Source organism: Caretta caretta, chromosome 9 (genome assembly GCF_965140235.1).
Source record: "Caretta caretta isolate rCarCar2 chromosome 9, rCarCar1.hap1, whole genome shotgun sequence".
NCBI classification, from domain to species: domain Eukaryota; kingdom Metazoa; phylum Chordata; order Testudines; family Cheloniidae; genus Caretta; species Caretta caretta.
This window is the reverse complement of record NC_134214.1, coordinates 73,812,458-73,825,717: the sequence shown is the minus strand read 5'-3', so window position 1 is coordinate 73,825,717 and position 13,260 is coordinate 73,812,458. Positions and strand designations below refer to the sequence as shown.

Here is a 13,260-nt window from a genome sequence, read left to right as displayed (position 1 = left end):
ATAAAATAATTTTATTAACAGTTAACAGTTTATAAAGTACATGCACTAAATAGAATAAGAGTTACTAGGTCATTGCCATACAATTTAGCCAAAAAGACTCACATCTTTTTAGATTAAGCCTTTACACATTCATGCTAAAATATCAAATACAAAATTTGAGAGTCAATAAGAGGTTTTTTTAATATTATCCTAAGGAACTTACAGAACACAGCCACAGAATTTATTTATTTATTTTTAGATTACCCAGCATTTTGTCTTTGTAAATGCTATTAGCGTCTCTTTGTGGAATCTTGTCACCAGCCACTCTCTTAGATGACTTGATATCAGCATTTCCTATGTGATACTGCCTGAAGATTTATGGGATGCTCAGAAGCGTCTACCTCACTGATACAGACACTGATATATTTGAAAATAAAGTTATTTTTACTATACTTCAGCCCAGAAATCAAAGTTGATAAATAGTAGTAGAGTTCTACTAAATACCCTGCCTACATGAGACGCCACTTACGGCAGATTAGGTAGATGTTTAAAATAGGACTATGCATGTTCTCTAGACTCTACTCCCCATTCAGCAGGTACTCTGTACGCAGCTAGATTCCTTTGAGCACCCAAGTCAGCACTAATTGAAATGAATGGGGCAGTTCACACCTCTTACAGCTATTCTTCCAGGTTTTTCAAAAGCAGGAAGATGTAACTGCAACAGTTAGCTTCAAAAATAAACTGAGGCCATGTCTTCACTAGCAACGTTAAAGTGCTGCGGCAGCAGTGCTTTAATATGGCTGTGTAGCCATGGCACCAGTGCCGGCAGTCCCCACACCAGCGCAGCTCTCCCAGTGCTAAAAATAAAAAGCCACTACACCACACACACACACACGCACCCACCCCCATGACGGGAATAGCTCCCAGCGCTAGTGCATGGTCTACACTGCCACTTTACAGCACTGTAACTTGCAGTGCTCGGGGGTGTGTTTTTCACACCCCTGAGTGAGAAAGTTGCAGTGTAGACAAGGCCTGAGTGCATCTCAGCCATAATAGCTATAGACTTAAAAATTAAAGTTAAAGCTTTGGAGAGCAAAGTGGTAGCACAAAAGACACTGGTATACCATACTGCCAATACCAGCCCAATCCAACTCTCTTTCAAATATTTTGATTGCCTAGTTACAGGGGACGCAATAAGAATGGGTGACAGTAAATCTTAGGAATCATGACCTGACTTCTGTTAGAGCTGCCTAAACTATATATTCAGCTAGAGAGAGAAACTAAGGAGAACTATAGGTTCTCTATCTTCTCTGTTTCCTCAGGCACAATACCACTTCTACTCTTACTAAAGGACACAGTAAGGTTTCTTCATCTTGCCAACCTGATAATTCACTTCAAATACATCATGTAGCATCTTAAAAGGTTCTAAGGACAAGTAGTTACTAACTTCAAAAGTGTGCTAAGAAAATTAACATCAGTCCTCCTTGAACTCGTGTGAGGAACTCTCATGTCTACACTACAAAATTAAGTTGACTTAAGAAGTTAGCTGTAGCTCACGAAAGCTTATGCTCAAATAAATTGGTTAGTCTCTAAGGTGCCACAAGTACTCCTTTTCTTTTTGCAAATACAGACTAACACGGCTGTTACTCTGAAACCTGTCATTAAGAAGTTAGATCGATCTGCAGCCACCACAGTAATTAAATAGGCTCTTTGTGTCCACACTGTATTCCTTCTGTTGTCTGTGCACATCCTCACCAGGAGTGCCTGCACTGACTTAAGCTGGACACTGTAAGGCACTGACAATCCTGGGGCACGAGGGCTCCAGCTGTCAGCCCCGGGACAGCGGGACTCCAGCTGTCAAAGGCAGCAACAAATGATGTAAGCATCACAGTGTCTGTACAGATGCTACGTCAACCTAACTACATTGATCTAAGCACTATGCCTCTTGGGGAGGTGGAGTTATTAGGTCAGTATAGCAGGTGAGTTAAATCCGCAGGAAGAACTCTACAAGAGGCTCCCCTGTATATACTGGGGTTGCGTTCTTGAAAAAGGTGATGGATACCAAAACGACAAACTGGGGAATTTTTCCCTATAAGGGATAATGTAATAAGGGGAGGATACGTTCACCACACTCACTTATGACAATGCTCTTTTCACCTACAGTGTACCTTTTTATAGGTTTCAGAGGAACAGCCGTGTTAGTCTGTATTCGCAAAAAGAAAAGGAGTACGTGTGGCACCTTAGAGACTAACCAATTTATTTGAGCATGAACTTTCGTGAGCTACAGCTCACTTAGCTCACGAAAGTTCATGCTCAAATAAATTGGTTAGTCTCTAAGGTGCCACACGTACTCCTTTTCTTTTTACCTTTTTATAATGAGAGATTATATAGTACACATTTTAAACATAAAACATTGAATAAAATAATGTAGAACCTGTGACGTTATAGGATTAAAATATGACCATGTAGATCATTGTTGCTACAACTGTTATATAATTGCAACAAATATTGTACAAAGGTTGTCAAGTAAGGTGTCTATGGAAAGGTTAGGATTTGTTGAATATGATTATGCTATTTTTATGCATGTATCATTTTTGTATTTGAAGTTATGAGTATTGGCTCTAAACCTGGATTTCAAATGTTTGCTCCTGGGCTAACACCCACAAGCTAGTTAGCCAGCACATCTTGGAAGGACTATTCAAATTGAGTGGCCCATCAAAAGAACATTTAACTCACAATGGAAGACTATCTCGGGGGAACACCCTGCACCCCCACTTTCATCCTTATAATATGACTGTGTGGTATCCAATGCAAAGTTTGTCATGTCCGGTGTCTTTGGAAGGCTCATGATGCACTGAACATTGTTGTTATAATAATGTTGAAGGTTGTAATTTACTGTATATAGTTATGAGGCTGAAAATGTGTCCTCAAGGCTTAAAACAAGCCCAGGCAAAACTTTCCAGGAACAGAGGGGCAGTTCACACCTCATCAGCACATGTATGGGACAAACCCAGCCCAGCCCAGCCTCACAAGGCAGCAACAAAGGAGCTCTTGGACTCCTGAGAGAGTCACCCCTCTTCCCTTATCAGTCAGGGACTACAAGGAGGTAATGCTCACCTGACCCTGAAGGGGGGCGGGAGGGAGGGCAAAGCCAAGAGGGAAGAACATGATAAAAGGGAAGAGACATTTGCCTTGCTCTGCCTTTCTCCTCCACCTCCATCTACAGACATCACCACCAAGCAACTGAAGCGACCTGGGATATTCTATCTATTACCCAAGATCCATAAACCTGGAAATCCTGGGCGCCCTATCATCTCAGGCATTGGCACCCTGACAGCAGGATTGTCTGGCTATGTAGACTCCCTCCTCAGGCCCTACGCTACCAGCACTCCCAGCTACCTTTGAGACACCACTGACTTCCTGAGGAAACTTCAATCCATCGGTGATCTTCCTGATAACACCATCCTGGCCACTATGGATGTAGAAGCCCTCTACACCAACATTCCACACAAAGATGGACTACAAGCCGTCAAGAACACTATCCCCGATAATGTCACGGCTAACCTGGTGGCTGAACTTTGTGACTTTGTCCTTACCCATAACTATTTTACATTTGGGGACAATGTATACCTTCAGATCAGCGGGACTGCTATGGGTACCCGCATGGCCCCACAGTATGCCAACATTTTTATGGCCGATTTAGAACAACGCTTCCTCAGCTCTCGTCCCCTAAAGCCCCTACTCTACTTGCGCTATATTGATGACATCTTCATCATCTGGACCCATGGAAAAGAAGCCCTTGAGGAATTCCACCATGATTTCAACAACTTCCATCCCACCATCAACCTCAGCCTGGTCCAGTCCACACAAGAGATCCACTTCCTGGACACTACAGTGTTAATAAACAATGGTCACATACACACCACCCTATACCGGAAACCTACTGACCGCTATTCCTACCTACATGCCTCCAGCTTTCACCCTGACCACACCACACGATCCATCGTCTACAGCCAAGCTCTGCGATACAACCACATTTGCTCCAACCCCTCAGACAGAGACAAACACCTACAAGATCTCTGTCAAGCTTTCTTACAACTACAATACCCACCTGCGGAAGGGAAGAAACAGATTGATAGAGCCAGAAGAGTTCCCAGAAGTCACCTACTACGGGACACGCCTAACAAAGAAAATAACAGAACGCCACTAGCCATCACCTTCAGCCCCCAACTAAAACCCCTCCAACGCATTATTAAGGATCTACAACCTATCCTAAAGGATGACCCAACACTCTCACAAATCTTGGGAGACAGGCCAGTCCTTGCCTACAGACAGCCCCGCAACCTGAAGCAAATACTCACCAACAACCACATACCACACAACAGAACCACTAACCCAGGAACTTATCCTTGCAACAAAGCCCGTTGCCAACTGTGCCCACATATCTATTCAGGGGACACCATCACAGGGCCTAATAACATCAGCCACACTATCAGAGGCTCGTTCGCCTGCACATCCACCAATGTGATATATGCCATCATGTGCCAGCAATGCCCCTCTGCCATTTACATTGGTCAAACTGGACAGTCTCTACGTAAAAGAATAAATGGACACAAATCAGATGTCAAGAATTATAACATTCATAAACAAGTCGGAGAACACTTCAATCTCTCTGGTCACACAATCACAGACATGAAGGTCGCTATCTTAAAACAAAAAAACTTCAAATCCAGACTCCAGCGAGAAACTGCTGAATTGGAATTCATTTGCAAATTGGACACTATTAATTTAGGCTTAAATAGAGACTGGGAGTGGCTAAGTCATTATGCAAGGTAGCCTATTTCCCCTTGTTTTTTCCTACCACCCCCCCCCCCCAAGACGTTCTGGTTAAACTTGGATTTAAACTTGGAGAGTGGTCAGTTTGGATGAGCTATTGCCAGCAGGAGAGTGAGTTTATGTGTGTGTGTGTCCCCGGGGGGGGGGAAGGGGGGGTGAGAGAGCCTGGATTTGTGCTGGACATGGCCCGCCTTGATTACCATGCACATTGTAGGGAGAGTGGTCACTTTGGATGAGCTATTACCAGCAGGAGAGTGCGTTTGTGTGTGTATGGGGGTGGGGGGGTGAGAAAACCTGGATTTGTGCTGGAAATGGCTTAACTTGATGATCACTTTAGATAAGCTATTACCAGCAGGACAGTGGGGTGGGAGGAGGTATTGTTTCATGATCTCTGTGTGTATATAATATCTGCTGCAGTTTCCACAGTATGCATCCGATTAAGTGAGCTGTAGCTCACGAAAGCTCATGCTCAAATAAATTGGTTAGTCTCTAAGGTGCCACAAGTACTCCTTTTCTTTAAGTTTTTAAGGGCACTGAAAGCGTTAAGATCTTAGAATGTATTTTGCTTTTATTTCATTTGGCCAAATCCAACTTCTTGTGCTTTGACTTATAATCACTTAAAATTTCTTTGTAGTTAATAAATTCTAAATTCTACCTGAAACAGTGCTTTTGGTTTGAAGCATGTCAGAACCTCCCCTTGGGATAACAAGCCTGGTGCATATCAATTTCTTTGTTAAATTGACACACTCATATAAGCTTGCAACATCCAGCGGGCATAACTGGACACTGCAAGATGGAGGTTCCTAGGGCTGTGTCTTGGACCAAAGATATTGGCTAGTGTCATTTGGTTGCACAATCCAAGCAGCTGACTTGCTAGAGGCTGTGCATGAACAGCTCAGGAGTGCGGGTTCTCACAGCAGATCAGGGTAAGGCTGGCTCTCAGAATTGAGGTGTAGTGGAGTAACCTAGCAGTGGAGTGGTGCAGATAACACCAGAGGAACGTCACACATACCTACCCTGAAGGGACTTTCTTGTGAATGTACTGTTTGAGATATAGATAATGATTTTCTGCTGTGACTAGGCAAATTCATGCATGGACATATGTCTTGCCCACGTAACTCCAAACTCCATCTTTTTCCTGCAATTTTCCACTAGCTGTGCTGAGGGCTTTGTTTGAAAACAGTGAATTTCCCTCCACATGGCAGAAGCTATAAAAGGCCCTGGAAACACATCTCTATTTTGCTTCTTTCCTGCTCAAACCTCTGGACTATGGACTTATATTAATGGGAGCATTCTAACCAAGGGACTGAGGTCCTTCCAATTATTAGGAAGCAACCAGAGACTTATCAAGCCAGCAGTTTATTCCATCACTGCAACCCTGACCAAGAACTTTGCAATTACTGTATGTATTTGATTCTTTAACCAATTTTAACTTCCACCTTTCTTTTTTGTAAATAAAGCTTTAGATTTTAGATCTGAAGGATTGGCATCAGTGTGTTTTTGGGTAAGATCTGAGTTATATATTGACCTGGGTGTGTGGCTGGTCCTCTGGGATCAGAAGAGCCTTTTGTTTGATGAGATTGGTTTCAAGGAACAACTCATCTTTAAATCCAGTGTTTTTGGTGGTGATACAAGGACTGGAATATCTACAGAAACTGCTTACCTGACTTCTTGTTAGCCAATGTGGTGAGACTGAAGTTTACTTTGTGCTGGTACAGCTTATGGAGGAATAACAACCAGTTTGGGGTGTGTTTGCACTCTCTCAGCAGTTTGTCCTGAATTTGGTATTGTCAGTTGTGACCCACATAGGCACGGTTACAGAACCCTACTAACACCATCCAAACACATAGAACATTTTAATACAATAAATACAGTGTCAATTACACTAAACTTAGGTATGGGTGGTGGCTGGGTTTTCTTCGGCTGGGTTTTCGGTTTCAGAAGTCTTAAAGGATTTTATTGACATCTGCTCTCCTGCATGAATCTTTGAACTATAGATCTCTCTGTAGCAAGCCATTGTACCAAGAGCCCTGGAGACTTTGGCAAACGGTTCACAAAATGGATCCCCACTCTGTATGATTTCCGTTATCTCATCCAGCAATCCAAAGAAATGGGAGAGATTCTTTGTCATCAGACTCCTGGCTTCCAGCCCTACGTCATCATCATGATCATCCTTGCTTTCTTCAGATATCCTGTCAGCTGCTCAGCATGAGACTCCAACAACTCCTGTACATCCTCCTCCTCCTCGAAGCCAACATCCTTCGCCAACTTGACATTTTCTTGCTCGGGAGCAGGAACAGCATCAAATCCCATGAAGCTGTGGACAGCATCTGGCCATGCACAGTGCCAAATGCTGTTCATCCATTGCAAAGTGACCTCTTCCCACTACGCAACAATGTTTTCCACACCATTCAAGATGTTGTAGGACTTCCAAAACTCCTTTACAACGGGCTTTCCTTCACCTGCCATCTCCTTAATCAGCATAGAGAACATCCTCTATAGGTAATAAGCCTTGAATGTGGTCAGCGGATGCAAGTACAGTACTGTACAATAGAGGAAAGTGTTCCAATTCACGTCAGTCCCGATCCGTGCAAACAACGGATATGCAGATCAGGACCAACGTAAATTGGAACATGTTCCCCTATTGATGAGTGATGGATATCTGAAACAACGGATAAGGGGGAGATGTATACCGGGGACTCCCTGTAGAGCGAAGACGCTTACACAGTTAGGTAGATGTAAGGCAGTTTGTCGACTTAACTCTGTAGTATAGACTAGGTCTCAGACTATCAAGTGATCATTTGTTTAGCTCAAACCCTAGGAAAAACTGAAGACTTGTACTAGATTAAAAAAATGCTAATATTAAGTATTATGTTTAAAAATGTTTTGCCTAGTCCTGGTTAACCCTAGAACCCAAGACTAGATAACACTAGGAGGATCCAGACATCAAATGCCATATTCTAATGTCTTGAACTCAAGAAAGTCCACACTTAAAATCTACACTCAAACACCATGGCTATGCCAACCTAACCCTCAATATAGAAGCAGCTAAATCAACAGGAGAATGCTTCCGTTGACCTAGCTACTTTCGCTCAGGAAGGTGGTGCTCCAACACCAATGGAAAAACCTCTTTCGTCACTGCAGGCTGCATCCACATTATGGGGTGGTGTCATAGCTATGCCACTATACTCCCCAAAGTGTAGCCATGGCCTCACGTTCTTATTTAGGGCTCGTTCACATTAAAGTCAACAAATTATTTGCCAGAATAAAAACTGCTGGATTTAGAATGCAAACTCAATTGCTTCCTTTCCCCTGGGTCCTAAGACTTTGATCGGAACAACTCTTCTACCCAGCTCAGGTTCTCTAGGGCAGTTAAAAATTCCTCCCCCTTCCCCCCAGAATTAAATTAGCATTATCATCCACTTTATTCACATAAAATTACAAAAATCAGATTACAAAAAAAAAGCAGAGAGAAAAAGCATTATAAAATATTTAGCCAACCTAAACAGAAAAATACTTACCTTTCAAACTGCTTCATTTTCCTTGAAAAGTTTCCTTTGTCCAGTACAGTTAAGTACTAAACAGTATGCTGCCTGTAACTTTTAAAATACTCAGTTGCAAACAAATGCCTACACCAAGCCTTAAAGATGATCAAATTAATGACTTTTGTACAATGTCAACAAAATATGAGTGTCTTCCTTATTCAGGAATCAGCATGACCCATGGGCTATTCTATTTCAAATCATCATATGCACTAAGGTAAAATTTCAGATTTTCTTGCAACTTTCATTTTTAAGACCTACCACTTTGAGGGATCGTGAAAATGGTCATCTCAACTGGCAAAATACAAAAAGTTATGAAGATTCAGTGCAACTTTGCTGTGTCACTGACTACTTTACTACGACGAAATACCATGCTATACATGGCTTTTATCTTAAAAAAAAAAAAAAAAAAGAACAATTGCATCCATTCTGGGAAAGTTCATTCTGTTTGCTAGACAATTCCATAGGCAAAGGGCACTTCAAATAGGCACTGCGCTTCCCTGTAGCAGTGTTTCAAACTTTCAAGAAATGTTCCATTTCTATGTGCACATTGAGCCAATTGATGTTCATTTACGAATCATATTACGCATAGACTTCCAGCTCTTTTTCACTAATATACCATGCAATGTACCAGAATATCTTATTTCAACAGACAACACCTCTAGTTTGTGCCATTTGGCCCCACCACCAGTTTCAGAAGCCTCTAAATCTTAAAGCAATACATACAAAGATTTCAAAACCAACATTTGCAATCTAATAATCTTATTTTATGTTTATTACCTTACACAAACACCCCAAACATCCAAAAACCATTTTACAAACTATAAACATGCCGGGTCACCACTGAAGTGCAGCAGCCTCTAAGGATGAAAGTAACAGCAATACTAGGTAACTATTTAGCACAGCAGATGACTACTGTATTCAATTGAAAATGCAGGGCTAGTTTTTGATAGACAGAATGTAATTACCCACATGAAATTTGGCTAGGACAGCTGTCCTAAATTGATCTTGAGCAAAATGCACAGGGTTCTTTCATAATTACAAGTGGTCAAGACCTTGGTTTTACATCTTATCCGAAAGATGCTACACCTCCAGAAACAGTGCACCTAATGCAATACCAGGGGAACCTCTTCAGCGTTTAATCAAAAGAAGAAGTACCATCTAAAGAATCATGAACCAAGCATAAATCTAAAAGAGTGAAATTTCCCATCCTACTACCCACTAAGCCTGAAGAGTTTTCAAGTTTTGACAAGATTATAATTTGAGGAGGTATGGCAGGAGTGTTTGTTCTGTAAGAAAATCTAATTACGGTAATATACCCTAAAGATGCCAGGATCCAAGCCTCCTAACTATCAGTTATCATGGCTACTTTCATAAACAATTTAGGATTCCAATTCAAGTACTTAACACCTTAAATTACATGACTATGTCACATCATGTGTTTAAACTGTTTTAAACACACTGACAAACTTGAACGACATAACTGACAAATATGCTGTTTTAAATAATTGGTAGTAGTAAGTATATTTTATTCCTAATTAGTAACACACGTGTAGATTAAAAATCTTTTCCTACTTCTTTTGTCCGTTTTACATCATTTAAGTGTCTTTTCTCTTTGGTTTCCAGTTAACTAAACAATTTACGTAACTTTTCCATGCCAGCTGTGCAATTTATGGATAGCCAAAGTGTATCTCATGAATCATCTACTGTCCTGTTACTGCATTTAACACTGTCCGACCTAGATACAGTCTCATAAAAACTTCTCTCCATCAGCTATTCCAGGGTGCTGCAGTTAAGCATCCAATCCACCTATTGCTACATACTAGTAGTGACAGAAGATGAGGTCAGCACACGGCTTCATGTTTTGCTTCAAGAGACAAAGTGCTATAAGTAGATAATTTGTGGGCAAGAGTAGTTGCCTGTGGACAGTTGTGGAAAAGATCAAGTTACAAGGGATGCAAACCCACATGAAAAAAGAATTAAGACATATTCTGTTAAATATTGATTGCTTAGCTCTTTTTAAAATTCTCTCCTTATGAAATGGTGGATTTTGTCAAAGATGACACTTCTATATACAAATGGACACAACAGAAAAGATAGCTCATGATGTATCTTTTTCTTCACTATGAAATATTTGAAAATAGCATTGGTAGATTATTAAATGTAAATTTAGCAAGATCTCAGAGGTTAGGATTACTCCCCATGCAGCGCTTTAGGTTTTAGAAGTATTCTCTCCAATTTCTATGTGCATCATTGGCCTCATCCAAATCCTGTTGAAGCTAATAAAAAGATTCCAGTTGACTTCAATGGGCTTGGGATCAGGATCCATGTGACAGGGAGATCAGCTGAGATACTTCCCATACTCCCAAGAGTCCCTAGATCTCCCCTCTTGAGAATCACTACGTTAATTTTTGATGGAGTGTCTCTAGCTGTGGAACTTGCACCTTCTGTTGTTAAGACAGAAATAGAGGTTTACTTTGAGTACAGCACACAACACATCTGTTTGATCAAGCATTTGTTTAACTGTGAAGTATTTGTCTCACTGAGATTTTAGTTGTACTGCACTGGGGCTACACATAAAAGTGGAATGGTTATTTGTGCTGTCTAATGCATGAAACAATGTGATATTGTTTTTGTTTGTCATATACCTAAATGTCGGTACTGGCCACACACAAAAAAATAATTAAATGAATAAACAGTTGCAAAGGAAACAACCTTGAACTCTGAGGAAATTATTTTCAGCTTTTTAAAATGTATTTACCTATAAAACTTAAGTCTTACACAAACTCTGTTAATGATTTGGTAATATACTATTTAATGTATTTTTAACAAGCTTTTCAATTTATCTTTAATACTACATTTCAGATCTACAGATTTTCAAATTTGAAATCTGCCTACTTTTCAGGGCCATTTATACCTTTCCACTTCAAATTTAAGTAAAAAGCATTGCTTCCTTGTAAACTATTCTGCAATGAAATTCTAGAATTAAAAATAGCGAAAATAAGAAATTTTCACATAAGTTAAGATGACCATTTTCTTTATTATAGGAGAAGAGTTTGCAGATCTATTACAGCAAGTTTTTCCCCAGCTTGCAGCGCCTTGGAGGCAGAACCAAACGTGTCAATCACAGCAGGCGGAGAGCAGCCATATCAAAGAAGATCCAGACAGTTCAAGGCACTTCCAAAGTTGCTTCAGCAAGCTAATTCTTTTAAACTTTAAACTACACATTACTGAATAGAAGAAATTCATATAAACACTTTATTCCTGGGGGGATTCTGCAGGACTGCACACCCGCAGAAAACAGCCTCCACCCCTCCAGCCTCCCACAGATTTCCTGTGTTTCCCTGCAGAAAACAGCAGAGAAGCAAAGGGAAGCCACTTATGGGGGGGCAGTGGGGAGGGCAGCAGGGGGCAACCATGGTGCAGTTCTTTGGGGGCAAGGCCTGGGGGGCACACAGGGTTACATGCCACTGCCCCGTCATTCTGCAAGCAGAGCCGCCCAGGAGGCTGCATCTCTGCTCCGCTGACTTTGTGGCTAAATACCGCCTCCTGGTCCTAGTGCCAGTCGTGCTCCCCTTCTGTGTGCAGGGAGCCCTCCTTTTTTCTGTACAACAGTGAGTACCCGCGGTGGCCCTTGGTAAGGGGAGTGGAATAGGGCAAGGGGAGGGGAATGTGGGAGTGGTGGAAATGGAGAGTAAAAGGGGACAGGGGAATCACAGGGGGGGAGCGGGAGCCAAGCATGCAGCATCCCCTCAGCAGCAACTGGGCTTCCCTGTTAAGCAGGCCCATTGAACTCTCACTCTGACAAGTCATAGCCACCTACACCTGGACCCCTCTGACAAGCCCCCCACACCACTGATCCCCCAACCAGCTGCACCTGGACCCTCACCCCATCAAGCCCCACTAAGTCCCCCACACCCAGACCCTCCCACACCAAGCCCCATCTCCCCGCACCCAGACCTCCACCACCTTCACCTGGATCCCGAGTCCCATTGCCGTGCCCCTGCACCCGGAACCCCACCAACGAGCGTCTGTGCATCCAGATCTCTCACTGAGCTACCCGCACCCAGATTGCCCCACACAGAAACCTCTCACCCCACACCTGGATCCTGCTGGGCTGAGCCTGCCCACCCAAACTTGATGCACCTGGCATGAAGCGGGAGGGCCCCAGGGTATTTCTAGGGCAGGCCCAGTCCTTGCAGTGTGTCAGGGGCAGTTCGGGGGAAGTGGGGACTTCAGGGTGATCTCCCACCTCAATGCAGCCAGTGGCCTGTGCTCCCCACTGCCATGCTGGAGCCACATTTATTTATTGACAAATAAAATTTGTAGAATTTTTAAAAAATTGTGCACATAATTTTTAGGTACAGAATTCCCTCAGAAGTAATACTTCCTTACTTCAGAGCAACTTTGACTTTCATTCCAACCACAGGAAGACTGATTTAGATTATAAACTCTTTTGGAGCAGGGACTGTCCTTGTTCTGTGTTTGTACAGAGCACAAAGGGCTGACTCAGACCTTGTCAAAGAGGATAGGCGCAAAATAGTCTGAAATAAATTGTGGACCTTATGCCCTTCTTGCTCCTACTTACATCCTTCCAAAGCGGATTGTTTGGAGCAGAGTGAGAAAATGATGGGACATGGCCAAGTTGCAGCAATTGAGCAAGTTAGTCCAGATGCCATGGCATGGCTGACCAACGGGCAAGTGGGTTTGGGCCAGCCCAGACAGGTGTGTGCTTTCCTGACAACTGCTAGTAATGCTTGTTATCCATTAAGCCAAATACTAAGAAGAAAAATCTCTTTTCGGTTTTGTTTTCTTTTGCTCTGAGCAGGAGGACTGGTAAAGCCTCCTACAGCTCCTGGACACTGATTCATCTTGCTGAGTCTTCAAAGGTATGGCCACACCC

General features: G+C 42.4%; 1 protein-coding gene across 4 annotated transcripts in view; it reads right to left on the bottom strand.

The window, feature by feature from the left end:
- CHM (CHM Rab escort protein) overlaps positions 1-13,260 on the bottom strand; it is a 143,133-nt gene that overhangs the window by 115,031 nt on the left and 14,842 nt on the right. The gene's annotated exons all lie outside the window — the stretch shown is intronic.